This window comes from Cuculus canorus, chromosome 8 (assembly GCF_017976375.1).
Source record: "Cuculus canorus isolate bCucCan1 chromosome 8, bCucCan1.pri, whole genome shotgun sequence".
NCBI lineage: Eukaryota > Metazoa > Chordata > Aves > Cuculiformes > Cuculidae > Cuculus > Cuculus canorus.
In genome coordinates this window covers 24014254-24033074 of record NC_071408.1, presented here as the reverse complement: position 1 = coordinate 24033074, position 18821 = coordinate 24014254, and the positions used below count along the sequence as shown (strand labels likewise).

At 34.6% G+C, this 18821-nt stretch overlaps 1 protein-coding gene and 1 long non-coding RNA gene across 9 annotated transcripts in view; both read right to left on the bottom strand.

Annotated features, from left to right (window-relative positions):
• The window catches only part of LOC104060194 (AGBL carboxypeptidase 4), a 954436-nt gene that overhangs the window by 842198 nt on the left and 93417 nt on the right, over nt 1-18821 (bottom strand). The window lies entirely within an intron of this gene.
• On the bottom strand, nt 298-17092 carry LOC128852954 (uncharacterized). 3 transcript variants are annotated; one of them, XR_008451123.1, is made up of 6 exons: nt 16652-17092; nt 13801-13870; nt 10473-10626; nt 9842-9947; nt 1213-9556; nt 298-595 (listed from the first exon to the last, which is right to left on the bottom strand). It is a non-coding gene; the product is annotated as an uncharacterized LOC128852954 (long non-coding RNA). The 3 variants fall into 3 exon arrangements; XR_008451121.1 differs by having other exon boundaries at nt 1213-9947; XR_008451122.1 differs by lacking the exon at nt 13801-13870 and having other exon boundaries at nt 1213-9947.

The window sequence follows — 18821 nt, the reverse complement described above, 5'->3', positions numbered from 1 at the left end:
GAAGAGATAACATGCTAGGAAGAGAATCCATACTTTGAAGAGCAGTGAAAGAATATATTTAGTATTTATTAGCATTTACTTCAGAAGATTCACACAAATTCTGTATGTGAGTTAACTGAACTAAAATCTCCAATATAGCTTAAAGTTTCAAATATAAAATTATACAAAGCATTCTTACAATGCACTGTCATTTTTAGGTTTATAGGCATTAACACTACCCCATATTATCACAAATTATAGTAAAGAAAGTAGAAGTCATCAGTTAATGTTCCTAAATAAGAACAGTCCTTTTTATTCTGGGTGAACTTCTGCAAAAGAATAATAATCCATTATCTTTGATTAAGGGATTTTTTAGTCCGGCAATACTTAAATACTGTCCTTTTTGATGCAACAAAGTAATTGGTTTTACATTCACAGAATCACAGAATAGTCGAGTTCAGAAGAGACGTCTGGGGTTGCTTAGTTTAACCCCATTCACTCAAGCAGTGTGAACTAAAGCAGACTGTTTCGGACCATGTCCAGCCAAGTTTTCAACATTTCTAGACATGGAGACTCCACGCTGCCTCTGGGCAAGTTGTTTCAGTCTTTAACCAGACTTACAGTAGAAAAAAAGAGAAAAAAAAAGTGGTTTATTATTTTTAAATGGACTTTCCTGTAATTACAGTTTGCACATGTAGCCTCTTGTCCTTTCCCTGGGCATCACTGAGAAGAACCTAGCTCTGTATTCTTTACACCTGCCCATAAGATATTTATATGCACTGATAAAATCCACTGCCCTGCAAAGCTAGTTTGTTTAAATTTCCCCTAACTCGATCCTCCTCCTCCACCTTTCTTGCCTTTCTTGCTCCAGAATTTATCATCAGCCTCAGGGACCCGGAATTCCTGAAAATCAACCTCACCAATAACCAGAACAACTGAGAAGAAGGTCAAAGTTCATCGGCCTTCTCTGTGACCTTTATCATCACATCCCCTGTCCTATTTGGCAGTGAACTCACATTTTCTCTCATCTTCTTTTTACTGCTGAAATACTTACAGAAACCTTCCTTGTTGCCCCTCAAGTCCCGGGACAGATTCAACTCCAGGTGGTCTTTGGCCTTCTTAACCATATCCTTGCATGTTCAAACAGTTTCCATATTTCTCCCAAGACACCCATCCCTTCTTCCACCTCTTGTGTGTTTCCTTTTTGAGGTTTTTCATGAGCAACTTGCCCACCTGTGCAGGACTCCTGCTGTCTTTAGCTGATTTCTCTCTTGTCAGGATGGATCCTGAGTCTGGAGAACATGATCCTTGAAAATCACTAGGTCTCCTGGATGCCTCTTCTCTCCAGGGCTGTACCCCATGGGTTTCTTTCAGGCAGGTTCCTGAACAGACTGAAGTCTGCTCTTCTGAATTCTATGAGTGAGGTCTTTCTTACATATATGCTTATTCTCAGGAAGTTGCATCTTTTCTGGACTTCACTTTGACAGTGGTAGGTGAAGATGTAAGGGTTACTTTTATTCAGAAATGAGATATGTAAGATTTTTTCTCTCAGCCCTTGATGAGCTAGATTTCTCTGGAAATGTGACTCTCGCCTATTTCTAATAGGAACTGATGCATCACCTGGAACCCCTGTGAAGAGAACATCAGTCTTTTCTGTGTCACTGCTTTAAATTCACTCCTCTGCCCCCCTTACAATCTCTGGAAGGCACCACCCTGACTGAATGGAGTAGGACATGGGAATGAGCAGTATGGAACTGATTCAGAGACTTTTTTTTTAACTAAATCTATGTAGAATTTTTGGAAAAGAGAATGATATATTGTACCTGTAATGCTACAGAATGATTCACACACCATCATATCCTGTGTGATATAACGACGGATCAAAGTACCAAGAGTAAACAAAGTAAGAAAAATTAATCTTTTACCTATGTACAGACTACTTTATTTCTCAAATGAGTGTTACAACCACTGTGTTTACAACACAACACAGACAAGCACATCTTAATTCTTTGCCATATGTAAATCTAAGTGAAATATAGCCAACACTTAAAACCATCAGAAGCGTTACAGAACTTAAACATGATTTATATAATGGAACAGTTCTTATTTGGACTGAAGAATAAATTGAAAGCAATTCAGGGCATCGGTACGGAGCTACAGTCCTCTCTCTGTGTCCTATCACGAACATCATAGCTATGTGGTTCCTGTTATTATTGATTCCTCAGTTTAAGCACTCTAAATTTCTATCAGTGCTTTTTACAGGTTGTAAATCTGGAATGCTTTCTCCTGATGGCTTGCAAATCCTTACTCTAGGTAGCTTCTAAACACACTGTCACTTTGATTTTGTATTTCTCTGTTCATTACATTATAAACAATACATATCTCATATATGTCATTATTCAGCATTAAATCTTAAAACTGCTAAACAAAGAAAGTCAATAACATTTTTCCCATTATATAGATGTGGAAAATGAGGCAAGCTGATAAGCAAATTTGCTCTAGCAGTGAATATGATCTAAGTCTCAATTCAGTGCTTTGTCAAATAGAATCACTGCTTTTAGCAATTAATACAAAGTAGTTTATCATTTTCTTATTATGCAGGGTTCATTTAGCTACTCTCTGATAAATGTATTTTATATATTTACAGTATTATTTATGTAGGCCTCCTTTACACAAGTATTGCCTGCTTCAGTGATGAATCAACATATGGAGAACTTGCAAATGAATATCTAAATAAATACATTTCTGGATAAAAAGAGACATTTCTTTGTAACTCTTACACTATCTTTACTACGTGATAAAGATAATAAAAACAAACAACATGTAGCTATAGTACAGTAATATATTTTATACAGAAAATGGGGAAAACAATTTGATAATACTTTTATATCATAAACACAAGTGTTTGATACATGAGTGGAGTTACATAATACTGCAATTACAAGTGAAATACAGTTCTCTATAATGTATCAGCTAGAAGAACCATTTGCTTTTAAAACCATTCCCTTCTAATATACTTTGCATCTTTACACATATAAAGCTTTTTAAGAGCAAAGAGTAAAAACAGCAATTTAGAAAAACCTGCAGAAAGCTAACTCCTGAACAGGGACAGATAATCAAGCATATCTGTATTTTTAAAAGCCTCAGATGAACAAGATTTGTGGTAAAGAGTGCATGCAGATCTCAAATCACAGCATGCCACTGCTGCAAAAGAGCTCTGCTTCCAACATCCAGCCCTGGAATATGGCAAAGAATTTAGAGTGGGGTTAATTTTATTTTATAGTTAAGAACCAGATCCAAATTCCTTCAGTATTTTCCACCTTCCCACAGGCAGAAAAAGCAATTTTTGCCTGTATCTCAAGAGAAGTTTGTAAATACTAAAGCAGCACCAATCATTTTCCTTCCTGCAAATCTAACAAAACCCAAGCTTCGTACTGTTTTCACTAGCGGTGTAATGTTTTACACATAGCCCAATGCAGAACCTGCAGAGAAATTAATCCAGTTCTAGATACCTCTTGAAGCTAACGCAGTTATAGCAGAGAAATTAATCCTAATATTTAAGAGTCAGTCAACCAGTTTCTCAGGCCCAAAGCAGCCTTGAGCAAAAGTCAGGAGCTGTTAGTATTGTTTAGACATGAAAACGTTATACTTCAACCCATTTTCCGATCCCTTGTCAGAAAAGTATGAACTGTTAATGCTTACCACATCCAGTGGCTGTTCAAAATGAAATTTGTGTCCCCCCTCTCAAATTCAAAGGTGCCCTGATGGAGAAGGATACAGGCTTTGAAGTCCTGTTGTGCTCACCTTATGCTCTTCTCTTTTTCTTGTGAGTGTTCAAGAAAGAAGATAAACCAAGAGGAGCAATGCTGGGACTGAAACTGAGTGCTGCAGTGCACAAGGTAGTCCTCTCACAAAAGTGTAACTTAACATATGCAAGGCTTGAATGGAAAGGAATATGCAGTGACAGTCACTAAGGAGCTCTGTGGTTTTCTCATGTTGCATTTCAGTCCATTCCCCAAGAAATCCTCAGTAAACTGTGCTGTGCATTAGGCAAAAAGTTAAGATCATCCTGTGTCATTCAGGGGTTAAAGAGCCAAGTAAATGATCTGATTCAAAAATCAACTACTTACTAAACTTAGTCTAAACTACATTCTATTTCAGCCTGTATGCGGCCATCATTTACAATTGATATAAAATAAGGTGATAAAGGCCAATTTAGTGTCTTAGCAGACTGCTAAAAAGATGTTTAAATGTAAGCCAGAAGATGCCACCAATACTGGAAGGAACCCTTTTGGGTCAAGAGCACTCAGTAATATGTTTTGCATCTGCAAAGAAAACAGCATCAACATCAAGGGCAGTGTTTTCAGATTGTTATCGTCACAAAAGGCGCAAACAAGGTGCACGCCACTGCCTTTTTGTCTATAATTTCTTTGCACAAACTGCTCTTCCAATCCTGTGTATGTCTACTGTGTTTTAATAGAAGTGTTCCTTTTCACCATTCTATATTGAAATCCTGTGCTTAAGAGATGCTGAGCACCCCTGGTTCTCCACCTAAAGGTTCTGCCCTTTACCCTGATTTAGTGCAGTCCAGCTGCTAACCTGGCAAATAGTGTCTTTTCTTCCTTTATAGAAACATTCTTTGAATCTTTAAGTATCTCCATTTTTATTTTAAACAATGTAAGCTATTTTAGAACGCTCCTTCTTCAGTTTGGTGAATACAAACATGACAGAAAGGTGAATCCCATTTTAATTTGTTTATTGCCATTTTTATTGTGTCAGGGCAAAATTTTATATATGATAGATTGCTGATCAACATGTCTTGTGATAACAAACTAATGAGAATCATATACATTTTTTCTATTTTAATATTATATTATTAGTAGTAAAAAATAAATTCTTTCCACAGTTGTCACATGGATTTTAATAGGTAAATAGATATTTTAATATTTTTCAACAATATTCATATGAATTATTATAATACCAGCAATTATTTTCTCTAATACTTTTGTATTCCAAGCCTTTCACTTTCTCTCACCCATTAAACTTCCAGGAAAAAAAAACCTAACTGTATTTTTCTTTTAGCAATATTATTTCAATTAGATTAGTATTTCCCAAGTTTATAATTAATTTGATAGAAATGTCATTATAGTAAAAAGTCAATACTCCTTCTGTTCCTTGCTGGCAAACTTTCTCTACAATGTAGAAATTTAAAACAGTGCCAGAAAACATCAATTTGCTTAAATATGGACATACACACGTCAAATATTTATTTCTTTTTACTAATTTCTATAGAACCTATTACGATAGTTTCTAGATATTTCTTCTATTTATGATCTGAAATATAATATGAAGAATTAAAATAGATATTTAATACAAATATCCAGCATCTCTGCTAATGTGGCCACAATCCTTTGGGATCTACACATTTCTTGTGCAATTGCATTCTATCTTAGAATAAACAGAAAGTTATTATTTTGTATTTCAAAATCTATAGTTTACCATAGTCATCTTCATCCTCTAGACTGTGCATAATGTTTGAAAGTATTTTATAATTTTAATGCCTGAAATAATATAACTGTAAAAAATGTCTTTAAATAAGAAGCTTGATACTTGGAAGTTCTTAGCCATTCCAGATCTTTGCAAGTAACACTATAAGCCTCAATCAAACATCACAGTAACTACTAAGCATTTTATCGAATCATTCCTGTAAGGAACTACTCTAAGTTTCATCTCATACTAATAGTCACTGTTATTTGTCCTTTAGTAATAAGTCTAAACTTAGTTTCTACTGAGCAAATACTTTTTCCTGTTGTTTTCAGAGAAGCTGGAGTCAATACGACGCTTTCCTACATCTGTGTTTAACAATAGATCTACAAATAAAAGTAAAAATGTGTATAGATACTGGAATAATAAGGAATAATCTCTATTGTGTGTTCTCACACAACAAAGTATCACCATATACCAGCATGATGAGTCACCAAAACAAAATTCTTAGAGCATTCTAGAATACTTCTTCCACTCAATTAATTTTATAATGAAATCACATTTTCTAAGACTGTTAGAAAAAACAGTTAAAAACAGTTAGGTTAGGTACCCCATTCCAATAATTAATACTGAATTGTTTTTACAATATTTTTTCTACTAATACTCGTTTCTGATTTTTAATGTTAAGTAGTATAGCTTCTATTTATTCTAATCTTGTTTTTATTTTCTAACGTAAACATCTGCTGATGGCCACAAGAGATTGTTATAGATGGACATTTTTTCTGACCTCATACTATGACCTTTACGTTTTTATGCACCACTGCTCTTGGAAAACTCTTCTAAAGTCTATTGATCTCATGATCAAATCTTCATCCTCAAATGTAATTGGATATTTTTAACTTCCTGATATTGCACAAAGGTAGTATTTTCTTCCACTCCATTAGTTTTTAATAGTTTTCTAAAACTGTCTCAAAATCTTTTCCCTTACATTTTTTTACCTTTTAAATATTTACAGGGCATCATCATGTACCTTTCCCAATCTTAGATATTATTTATCTAGATCAATTCTTACTCAGGGGACTATTTAACCAAACAATGAGCTAACCCTGATGTCAGCATAACTATTTATACCTTTCAGCATGTTTTCTTTTGTTGCACTGTGGCCTTAGATCTTTCACTCTATTATAGCAAATAATTATTTGCTATCTCCTTATTACTTTTGCAGTTTTTCTCTTGACTTCTTCAACACACTAGTGTTTTCCTGAATTGAATGTGAAGTACAAATAAATTGTGAGCACATTTTAAGCTGCTCCAACACAAAACTCACATTTTATGCTACTTTCACAAATTCCCAATGGAAACATCATTTTCAATACTTGAAAATTTCTCACATCCTATATGAGGCAAGTTTTTGCTTTTGTTGTTTTAAATTTTTACAGAAATTAAAAAATACAGAGGTAATTAGAGGGAGAGCACAAGGCCAAACAAGCAGGCATAAGGAATGAAGAGCTGTAAGGTACCACATGAGGTAACTGTAGAACACTTAAGAGATAATAATAAACATTGACAAAGTTTACACTGACACAGACTAAAACGACCCTTCACAGATATTTATTCTGTACACTGAAATCACTGATTTCATCTTGACCACACTTCCCTTGTACGACTTTGAGAATATCTTTAAAGTCTCTAATGAAAGAGGCTTTATGACTTAGACAGTCTGTTCCATTTACTAATTATCCTGGTAGTTAGAAAAACTCTTTACAATCTAACTTAAATCTTTTGTTGTGAGTAAAATCTTGTGAGATGAGGATATGAGGAACCATTGATTACTGTATCTTTAGAACGCTCTGCTCAGAAACTTTAAGTTACCCATGTCTTTCTTGAACTAAACCCTAAAGAAAGAGATGTTATCCCTTTTAACATCACCAACCTGAGGCAAACGCTAATAACTACCTCATGTCTTAAATACAACTCCTATTTAGACAGTTCAGAAAAACATCTGGTTTTGCCATTCAATCACAATAATTCAAATTCAGCTTTTGTTTTTCTATTGCTCTCCTTTTTTCAAGAGGCTCAGCACCCTACCCAGTGACTTCACATTTTGCATTTCAGACTTATTTCTCCTTCCTAACAAGTTTTCATCTTGTTGTTACCAAATCGTTCCTGTAGTTTCATCAAGATCCATCAGAATTCTGAGATTTTCTTCCAACAGGCTTGCAAGCCCTCCCACTCTGATTACAAAAAATTAGCTGATTATAGTTTCATGAAGTTCGAAGTGAGGAAAGCACTAAATATTTTACTTGGCCTTTCACTTGCTTTTCTTTAATTCATTTTTTGAACCTTCAATGTAATACTTAAAGTGACCTTTTGGACTGTAGTAGTAAAAAATTAGGCATAAATTTGTTATGAAAGAAAATGACGAGTATATTAATGGCCTGTAAAAATACTGGGTTTATAAATGCTTATGCAAATATACTTCTATGAAGAATAATCCAACCGGAGATACTCCACGATTATCAGTATTCAAGTTCCACAGAGGTGGAGAATGGACACCCTTCCAACCTCTCCCCAGTTCCCTCTGTTTTCATATTCTCCAAGCGTGCACCTTCTACAGTCTGCTCAGTGCCATTGCTGAGCATAAATCCTCAACAATATGGAGATAACTCTAGTGGGTTCATAGGAAACTGCCTAGGAAACAGCTGAGTTGCTGGCAGCACAGCACTAGAAGTCATATCTTTCTGGACTACAATGTGCTAATTTTAATTAATTGTTACAAATATTAAATAATATTACTATTAGAGCCTGGTACTCACTGCATTTCTTACATACAAATTACAGAGAGTGACCCCTGGCACAAAGAAGCAGCTTAATAAATCAGTTACACATTAACTATGAAGCAAATTTATTTATTGTTGCCTCCCCTTTTTCAAGACTTAAAGCATAGATAAAAGATTCTCAAATATATCTTTACAATATAAATAACAGAGGCTATAGTTTCGAAGATGCAATGACAGTGGAAGGGCATCTTGCTGGAAAACTAATATAAGAAGCAGTTAAACTATGACAAAAAGGTGAGATATTATTAAATATAATTCATTTATTCACTTATGAATACTGTATGTGCATCTACAAAGGTATGCTTCTTAATGTAATTTAATGGCTTTGAATGTAATTTTCACACTATTCACAGATCTGACCCTTCTCTGCAACATCAGTTTCTCAATAATCAGCACTTTTATGTTTGCTAACTTCCAATAATATTTGTAAAATAAAGGACATCATAGACTAAACTTTGCATTTGTTACCTTCAGTGTAACCTACATCTTCTTCTAGATAGAGCCATCCTGTGAGCCATCTTTGCTAAGCATTCTAAACAAAAGAAGTCTCAGTTATCTTTCTTTCTATAAATATTATCAACCTAGCAACAATGTGATTAACTATGACTGTTACTAATAAAAGTAGTAGGTAGTTCCCCACATATTTTCATTTTAGTTTCCAGACAGAAGAAGTCTTTTTAATACTGGCAGAGAATGGATTTTCTTCATACTAGAAAGTCTTATAGCACTGAATAAAGTCTTTCTGATCAAACCATACCATAATAGCTTTTGTCTTGTGTCACTTTATGTTAGCTAGCATCAGAAGAGAAAATAAGCAGAGGCTTGCTATTGTGCCTCTATTTTAAAAGGGCCTTCCATCTGGTAGGAAGCAGAAGCCATCAGCACTGTAATTAAAATGCAATTACTGTCCCCCGCCGCAATCCCAGGACGACCATTCCATCTGTGTGATATACAGTGGAAAAAACACAATTTTTTGCACTTTTCTAGCTCCATTAAGTTTATTCTCTTTCTATTAATTAATCTAACAGCACTAAGGGGTCGTTCCTGTTTTGCAAGCCATTGTGTCACAAACTGCGCACTCACAAAGAATGAAACCACATGAATTTTTAAAACTCTCCGCTATCCCTGTGACATAAAACCTTAATTACTTCTGACTAAATCTGTAATTAAAATATATCACCGCAGCAGATTTACCTGCGTGTGGGTGTTGGAGTGCATGCTTCTGTGACTGTCACAAATGAATCACTCTGAGACTGTGTTAAAAAAAGAGAGATTAGGATGTTCAACAGAAAGGATGTAGACAAGGAACTTGAAAATGAAAAACTGGCAGCAATCTAGGAAAAAGTTGTATAGTGGTAAAATAAGAAAGAGTTGTTCTCTTATTTTGTTGCTTTTTAAAATAAAAATATTCATAATAGGTATAGCTATACCAAATGCTATACAGTTTATTCTTATATAGTCCTGCATTTTAATGTGCTACCATGATCTCATAACAATAAAGTGACAAGTAAAATATTGAATACTATAAAATAGGATACCATAATATTTTTCATAGTAATCCATCTTGTATTCACAGGGATAATCTCACAATCTACCCTTTCTTTCATTCACAACTGTGCAGTCCAAGGCCTTCCATCTGCAAACCTATAAAATATTAAAATCTTTGTGAGAAGCGCAGGCATCATCCAAGACAAAAATATTAGCTAAATATTAGGGTGAAATCTTAGCCCTGTCACAGTTTGTTGTAGTTGCGCCCTTGACTTCAGTGGAGTCAAAGAGTATTTTGTATTTTCTTTTAATGCATTTTGCTAGGGGAAAACAAACAAGACCCTCTGCAAATGACCAGCTGCAAGAGGTGAGCAGACTAATACTGAACCTTAGCATGAGAATCTTTGCTGTAAAATGTCATGCAAAAATTACATTAAAAGTCCCAGCAAATAATATATCTCCCCCTCCCTTTTTCTTTTTTGAGTTTTGAGTATGTTGGAACCCACTAAGGTTCAGCATGTGCATAAGTGTTTTTGCAAACTCAGCATGTGCGCTCAATATGTCTCCAACAGAAGAGAATTTTGGCATTTCACAGATTTCATAAAGGGTAAGGCCAGAAGTATTTGTGAAGTGTTTAGGCTAGCTTCCTGCAGCTCATAGGTCATGAAATGTGCTACTCACCCTCTTATTTAGTACGATGACATGAGGTTTCCCAGTACATATGCAGTCCCATTTCAAAGATCCAACAAGACATGGAGTCCCAACTTAGGAGTTTGTTCCAGTCAGTAATGATGCCTACTCGTAAGAACTTGCGCCTCATTCCAAATTGTTTTATCTGGTTTAAGATTGCAGCATTAGTTTCTACCATGGTTTTGTACTTGAATTTAAAAAAAGCCCTTTAATTCTCAGTATTTTCTTCCTGTGAATTTACTTGCACAGTGTAATCATGTTACCTATCAGTCTTCTTTTGATAAGATAAACAGATTGAGCTATTTAAATCTCCCACTATAAAGCATTTTCTCCAGCTCTTAAAATGTTTGTGTCTTCTTCCTGTACCTCCTGCAGTTTTAAAAATGTGGAGAATAACAGTATGTAAAATATTCTCAAGGTAAGACAAAAAATGATGAGATTTGCTACTTTATGTGGATACTAAAATAGCTTGAGCAAGGAATTGGTACTTGACAAGGAGAAAACTAATCGGATCAGCCGTGCCCCATGAGGAAGTGGCTCCAGCAGCTGGCGAGTTCCAGGAGATACCACGGAGAGCCTTAGCTTGCATGCAGTAAATTACCAATGATGACCTAATTGCAATATCTTGTTTTTTCTGCAAGGCTCCCAGGCCAGTCAGCTACAAAGAACCTACAAGAATTTAGTGGCTTCAGGAGCTGTCTCACTGGAACCAGATGGTTTGGCTATAGCTTTTCTCTGCGTAGGAAAGCAGTTCTCACACACTTCCTATAAATGTTGTCATTCAAATTGGTATTTTTGAAATCCCAAAAAGTGATGATTTGGTGTTGCTTAAATAAAAAACAAAGTGATATCACATGTTGCATAGCCTCAAATGCTGAGTATTCCATAAATGAAGGTATATTACTGTTTTGAAAGACAACAGAGAGAAATCTTTAATACATGTGACTGAATTAATAAAGCATCAAATTCAACATTGGTCACGTATGAGGTATGTTGGCATTTACATATAAAAACAAGCTACATTTACAATAAAAACTACAAAATTTTATAGGAATCACTGATAAATATAATTGCTTATAATCTGAGCAAAGATAAAGAGTTTTGAGATATTGGTTTTCTGGCTACAATACAGTTTTATGATAAAAATTATTTAAATACTTGTTATTTTAAATCATTCTGTACACTTATTTGAAAGAGGTATAAATATCTGAGTAGGATACTTTGCTCTGCTCTGATGCTGATTTTCTCATTATCCAGATCACTTCCTCTCTTGTGTGAGCATAACAGACACAAGAGTGCATATCTATAGTTCTAATGCATATTATGACAGTCATTAGTGACCCACTCCTAGATCCTTTTCACATTCAGGTCCTACTGGTATAATAGATCTAGAAATTAGCTGTGCACAAGTGTCCATTCTAAGAAAATATAAACATTACATGACAGGCCTACACAACTTGTTTGATTCTGGTGGGAATCGAATAAGCCTAGATTCACTATGCCCGTTATATTATCAGTATAGTTACAGGTACGTGGAACATAATAATTGCGTATCTCCAAATGCTCTCTAATGCTATTAATTTCACTTTCCAAGGACACCTTCTAGGACACCAGTTATTGTTCCACTATAGAAAATTGTCTGCAAAAATATGAACATTTTGGTGCAATTAAACTGACTAACAAAAATCTGGAGGTTAACCAGGAACCCGTCTCTGCATGTCCTCTCAAAAGCACTTTCCAGTCATCTTAATATATTCTAAACTGGAATGGTAGCCCTTACTAACAATGAATGCTAAGAATTATATAGAAGGACAAAAGAAAATTGGTTCTTCTTCTTTACAGCAAACTACGAGAATACATGTTTAAAACATGGTATCTGCTTCAAACACCCCTTGGTACCCAGAAGCTGCCTGTGCAACGGTAACAAAAGACCTCTTGACTGCTGTTGTGAGCAACAGCTACACACTAGTATTGCACATAAAGCAATACTAAATTAGCTTTCATATCATACGTCTATCACTGTTTGACCCTCCAGGCTGTTTTTATTTATAGAATGTAGTTTCTAGTTTACTTTAGTGTTTTCTATTAAATAAATATTCATGAAAGTGCACTCTTCCTGAAATTGGGTCATTTAGGCAGACTATGCCATTAAAAATAGATTTACTTTTTTTACAGGTGTCATCCATTAAGGCAGGGAATAGACAAAATCAGCCAATTGTATCTGTCAAGAAGATGTTAGTCCTTCCAGAAAGTCAGCCGTCTCGTCCTTTACACATAGCACTTAATAGCAAAATGACTAACTTCCTTTCTGTAGCATTCATATTTCAGGGAATTTTTATTATTGCAAGATTTGTATGTGAGGTTTTGAGGAGATATTTTAGTCCTTCCAAGTTGTTCAGTCTCTGACACCAGACATATAAATAAAAGTATGCTCTTATTGGCTAAGATGTGGCCAAACTCTTGCAAGATTGGCTCAGGGAAGAGCACAAACAAGTGACAGAAGACAAAGAACACTGATGTGATCTCTCCTAGGGCATACGATATAGGAATCTCCATAGAGCAGAGCATCCACTAGGATTCTGTTTAGTGTGGCTCTCAGTCATCTGAACTCATAAACACAATAGTGTGGGTTCTTAAATTCAGCCTTCATCTTCATATACTCAAGCTACAGCAGTTCAGCTGGAAAGAATGTGGAAGAAATTTTTTAGGAAGCATGTCTAGAGGAGAAATAACATCTGTGACAGATGTGATAGGAAGGACTGGCAAGACTTGGATACAAACTGAACAAAGGTTCAAGGTGAGAGGTATGATAAAAAGCATAGGGTTGGAGGAATGGAGAGAGGAAGGCACTTCTATAAAGCCATCCATCATCCCACTCTCTCAGAAACTGTTAAAAAGGGATTATTAGCCTTTCAAAGGGACTTTGTGGGGTGGGGAGTAACGTACAGAGAGTGCTTAGACAGCTAGTCTGGACTGGAAATCTAAACTTTGGACTATAACATTTGAGTGAGATGAGGTTTAGGATTAGCAAGGACACAATCAAAAAGATTCAAGCATATTTGATCGGTGTACTTCCCCAGTCAGAATTGATATTTCCCGTCCAGCCACCACTAATCACCAATATGGATATTTCATCCTTATCTAAGAACACAGTTAGTTATAGAATAACACTGAGTGAACAGGAAATCTTGTGTGAGAACATTTTCAGTATTTCAATGCCAGTGAGCCTGTAGTGAAACAAAATTTCAAGATGTGGCACGAAATTCAGGGTCAAATTTTCTGAATGTGAGTTTCTGCTAATATGAGAGGCAATACTTACATTTTGCAGCCAATACCAACAGATCAGATGTATCAGCCAACAAGTTCTACAGTTTCCTCTTGTTTTAGTGCTGTCAAACAGTGTTATACTAATCAATTAACCAACAAACAGAGGTTTTCCAAAATTTGATATTCAGGAGGGTGTTGGAAGAAATTATACATTTTTCATGGATATAATCCTAGCAACTTGAAGGGTCTTGAAATATATTCTTAATGTGTTCAGTAGGACTTTAATACAGAAATCAATTGTTCCCATTCAAAAGATAAAAACAACTACAGAGAAAGGCAGTTTTCAAATGCACCGATTATTGCAAACACAGGTTGTTTAAAAATAAGACAAACATTATCATGGAACATTAAAAAGTGAAGCAATTCATAAATAACTAATCTTAAGTCAGCCTTGCAAAATTCTAATTGCCCACTTGCCTGGAGTGAGAAATTGCTTTGATGGGCAAGTAAATTATCATTAGTCTTGTCCATTATCCTCAATCATCATGGTAAAATGCTGATGAGTGAATTTACGCCTAGGCTGGTAAATTTTCATGTCAACTTTATAACACAGGTTCAGATAAAGTTATGAATCAGGGCATAAAAGAAGTCAACATTAACTGACGTGTATAACCATTACAATTTTTAATGTAATAGGAAGAAGTCCTCCCAGTATTTATAGGTATAATAAAAATGATTAGAATTATAGAATGTCTTGAGTTGGAAGGGACCCACAAGGATCATCGAGTCCAACACCCATCCTGCATAAGACACCAAAATTGGCACCATGTGTCGTCTGAGGGTGTTGTCCAAATGCTTCTAGAATATTATCAGGCTTGGCCCCATGACTGCTTCCCTGGGGAGGTGTTGCAGTGCTCCACACCCTCTGGGTGAAGAAATTTTTCCTAATATCCAACTTAAACCTACCCTAGCACATCTTCTTGGCATTCCCTTTAGTCCTACCATTGGTGGCCAGAGAAAATACATATTGAAAGAAGATATACAAAATATATATCTTCTTGCTACTTATTAAATATTACTATATTCTGCAATGTGAAAGCTTATAGCCCTGCAAGCTTCATTTCCATTCTACTCACAGTTTTATTTTTGGCATTTGCCTAGGAAAGTCTTTCTATTCCTATATGTATTTTATCTCAGGAAGGCACATAGTCTGGGTTTGCCGAATGACTTCTCAGAATCTCCAGGACTATTACTTCATCTTGAAAATACTTGATAGTTTATGTAACTATGGGTTTCTTTCCTGAAAGAAGCCTTTTTGTTTATCTTACTGGAAGAAAACTAATCTAAAAAAAAAAAAAAAAAGAGTTCATAATAGAGATAAGCTCTCCATATACATTTCAATAGATTCACATTCTTGCAGTGACACATAAGTGTAGCCATACTGCAATACATTTAGATGCAAAGGCAAACAGCAGTGGCCTAGTGCAACAGAACAGCCAAAGCAGCTGGAGAATTTCATAAATTCATAGATTAAAGGCCCGAGGGAATCCTTATGATCATCTAATCTAACCTTTTGCCTAATACAGGTATGAACTAATTCTTTTTTTGAACTAAAGTATATATTCTAGGATAAAACATCCATCAGTTGCCAGTGATGAAGAATGAACCAGTCTATGGTAAATAATTCCAACACTAGTTAACCTAATGGTTATAAATAATTTCCAGTCTGAATTCATCTCAGCTTCAATTTCCAGTCATTCTATTTATACTTCTATTTACTGAACTGCAAACCACATTATCAAAGCTTTGTTTTCTAATTTTTTACTCATTCTTATGGCTCTTCTCTAGAGCATTTCCAATTTACCAGATCCTTCTTGACTTCGTATTCATATTCATTTCATAAAGCAACCTAATTTAACTCTCATCTTTTCGGGGTCTTTCTTCCAATGCCAAAGTCTCCCCATTTAGATGGACATGAACACCTACCCTTTTCATTATTTACTACTTGCCCAGTTCTTTGTCACTGTGATCTTATCCGTGTTTTATGTTCTCTTTCAAATCATAATAATGTTAAACCCTATAGATCTAAAAGTTCAAAAATTACTATGACCTGAGAAAGATGTTTTTTGCTGAAGTTATTCAGACATTAAGAGATATATATATAAAGAAAAAAACAGATGTAAGTTCTAGATTCAAAGCTTTGAGTACTACTTCCAGTGAGTAAATCACATCTTAGTAAAATTTTCCTCGGAGGAAAATATCTTAAGATTTAGACACTGATTCCAGAGAAGATGAGGGTATTTTCTTCTAAAAAAAAACCAACTAAAAAACTGCACAGTAACACTTGATTTCAAACCTAACAAGCTTTATTTGATCAGCATCTGTGTGAATACTATGGTACAATACGTAATAGTAGCTGTATCTTTACAAAGATTATATTAATATTATATTTTCAAACATGCCAAAAGATTTACTAGTCTGATAAAAAGTCTAAACACTTCCAATTTGTTTCATTATTTTATTTTATTTTAGCGTGAAATTTGGTGAACTTAAGATATAATTCTGATTCTGAAGTCTCTAGTCAGTTTTTATTAGTACATATTGCCTGTTGATGATTATTTCTTATTCCCTGCCAACTTGATGATTCTGATACTATTTTTTTACAGTTTCCAGTCTTCTCTAGACTTAAATGAAAGAAGAACAGGAAATAATCTCATATGAACTGTGTCATTTTTATTACTCTGAATCAAATTTAGTTATTTTGGCTTACACAATGAAGAGTCCTTATACCTTTGCCTCATATTCTTTTCTGTCTCCATAAAACCAGATACTAGGTTAATAATAACAAGAAGGATATAGAAAATATAATTTACATGGACCCTAGAAAATAAGAGAATACTCACCTGGCACACAGTCTGGCCATCCATTTTCAACATGCATGAGATACAGCTGAAATAAGTCCACACAATTTGCGAACATTCTCCTCTGTCAAGGACAGGAGACTAAGGGCTTATTCACATTAATAGGAAAAGAATTTTTAAATTAATTGCAAAGATCTAGAAACAGTAGAAATTACAGGAGTAATTGCAGTAGTAGCAGTAGCAGCAAACTACACTGACATAATATGAATTGTCATATAAAGGCCCAAGATCTCAAATCAGTACTGATTACAAACTGCTACTCCTAGAACAAGTGTATGATAATTTTGAACTACACTCAAGATTCCTGTCGTACTTAAGCACCTACACAGTAATGAAAATTTAGCTGTAAGTGTAAGACTCATTTCAGAAACATAAATTAAAATCTAGAGACCCAGTCATCTCTAGTAGTTTGGGTTGAAAAGGTTTTAGTGATTTACTCAAAGAATATAACATCGAAAAGCTTTGAAGAAAGATGGTTGACATTATGACCACATGTCATTTTATGGTAAAAAAATGCTAAGCAATAAAGCCTGTTGTTCTGTATAGTAAACAACCATTTATCACTTTGATGAATATATGATCTGATCATTTCAGAAAAGCAGGTAGAGTTTCAACTTAAACACAGGGTAGACTTACACTCAGAAAAAAATTATTTGGGTAGGTCATTCCTGTTCAGATTTCTAATGTTTATTCCATTCCAAATGTGACTAACCTATAATAAATGGTAAAGAGCCAATAGTTATTTTTCCTATAAAGCCATAGAGTATTCATTTTTGACTATCAATTTTAAAACCTGCAGACAAATACTACAATGACTAAAAGCACTGTAGAAAAATGTTATTGCTGATAGGTGTTAATTTTGAAAAGAATGTTCTTTGCAAAATGCTGGCCATTACTTGATGCCTTTTGTAGGCGTTGAAAGTAACTAGGTCATTTTCTTGCATTCCCTGCAGATCCTTTCTGTCCTTAATATTCTTCTAAACAAAAGCTATCATTTTTGCTATGCATACTGAGATCGGGAAATGTACTCATTACAAGAACTGTATTTTGACCAGGCAAAAGTGGAATGAAGCTCAGTTGATTCACCTTCTACAAAAGATGTCTTCCTGGTGCAAACTAATCTAAGTGCTATATTTATATATTAGTATATAGCCTTTTTAGCAATTAATAAATATATTAGCACATGTATTAATACTATATATTAGTATATGCATTAGTATATATACATACTAATATATATATTAATTCAGAGTTGATTTGGTTGTACTAAGCCTATATCATTTCTAATTAACTCTCTTGGAATTTCATCATTCAATCACATAAAATTACAATTCATTACAAGCATAAAATCTTCTTCAAAATAACCTTCTCTTGAACTTATTACTTAGGCTTTAAACTTAAAATTTCTTTTCTTATCAAACTACCTTAAAAATTAATTATTTTGTACTGCATAACATTAAAACTTGAAAATGTGTGGGTTTACGAAATCATATTCTGAAACAGTGTACATAATGAAAAACCTAGGTAATTACAGAAATATGTAGCATAATATGATATATGTATATTCAAATTTTTCACCTCCCATTGCTGTAAAAGACTTCATGATGGAAAAAACTGTGTAATTAGATTTAAATATTTGATATTTAAATCTAATCCAAACTGATACAAAATTCAGGCAGCTTGGCAACAATGTACAAAATAGGACACAAATGTTCAACCAGAAAGGAGGTGCTTGAGTTAGTTTTCCATTCAAACTTATAAAGATGCAAATCCACCTCTTCCTACTACAGAGAACAGCAAGAGTACCTTTCTTCAGTGCAGGTGAAGCAGGACCACTATCCTGATGGTTAGTTTCTAAGGCTGTTTACTTGTGAATTCTAGTAGCTCCTCTCACAATTATTAGTGTCTGTGCAGTGACGCATGCTTACCCTTCGCCATGTAGTTCGTAATATTATGGGTCACCTATAGTCTAATTCCTACTGAATTCTTGTTCTTAGACATGCAACTCTTCCCAATCCACTGTTAAGATATCCCCATCTCCATTCGCTCCTTAAAGGTTGACTGAGGTCTGAAATTAGATCTGGATCATCATCCTGCTATTCTTAATTTTATAAGAGTAATGTTTGATTATTAGTCATTAGCCTGAAAAAAG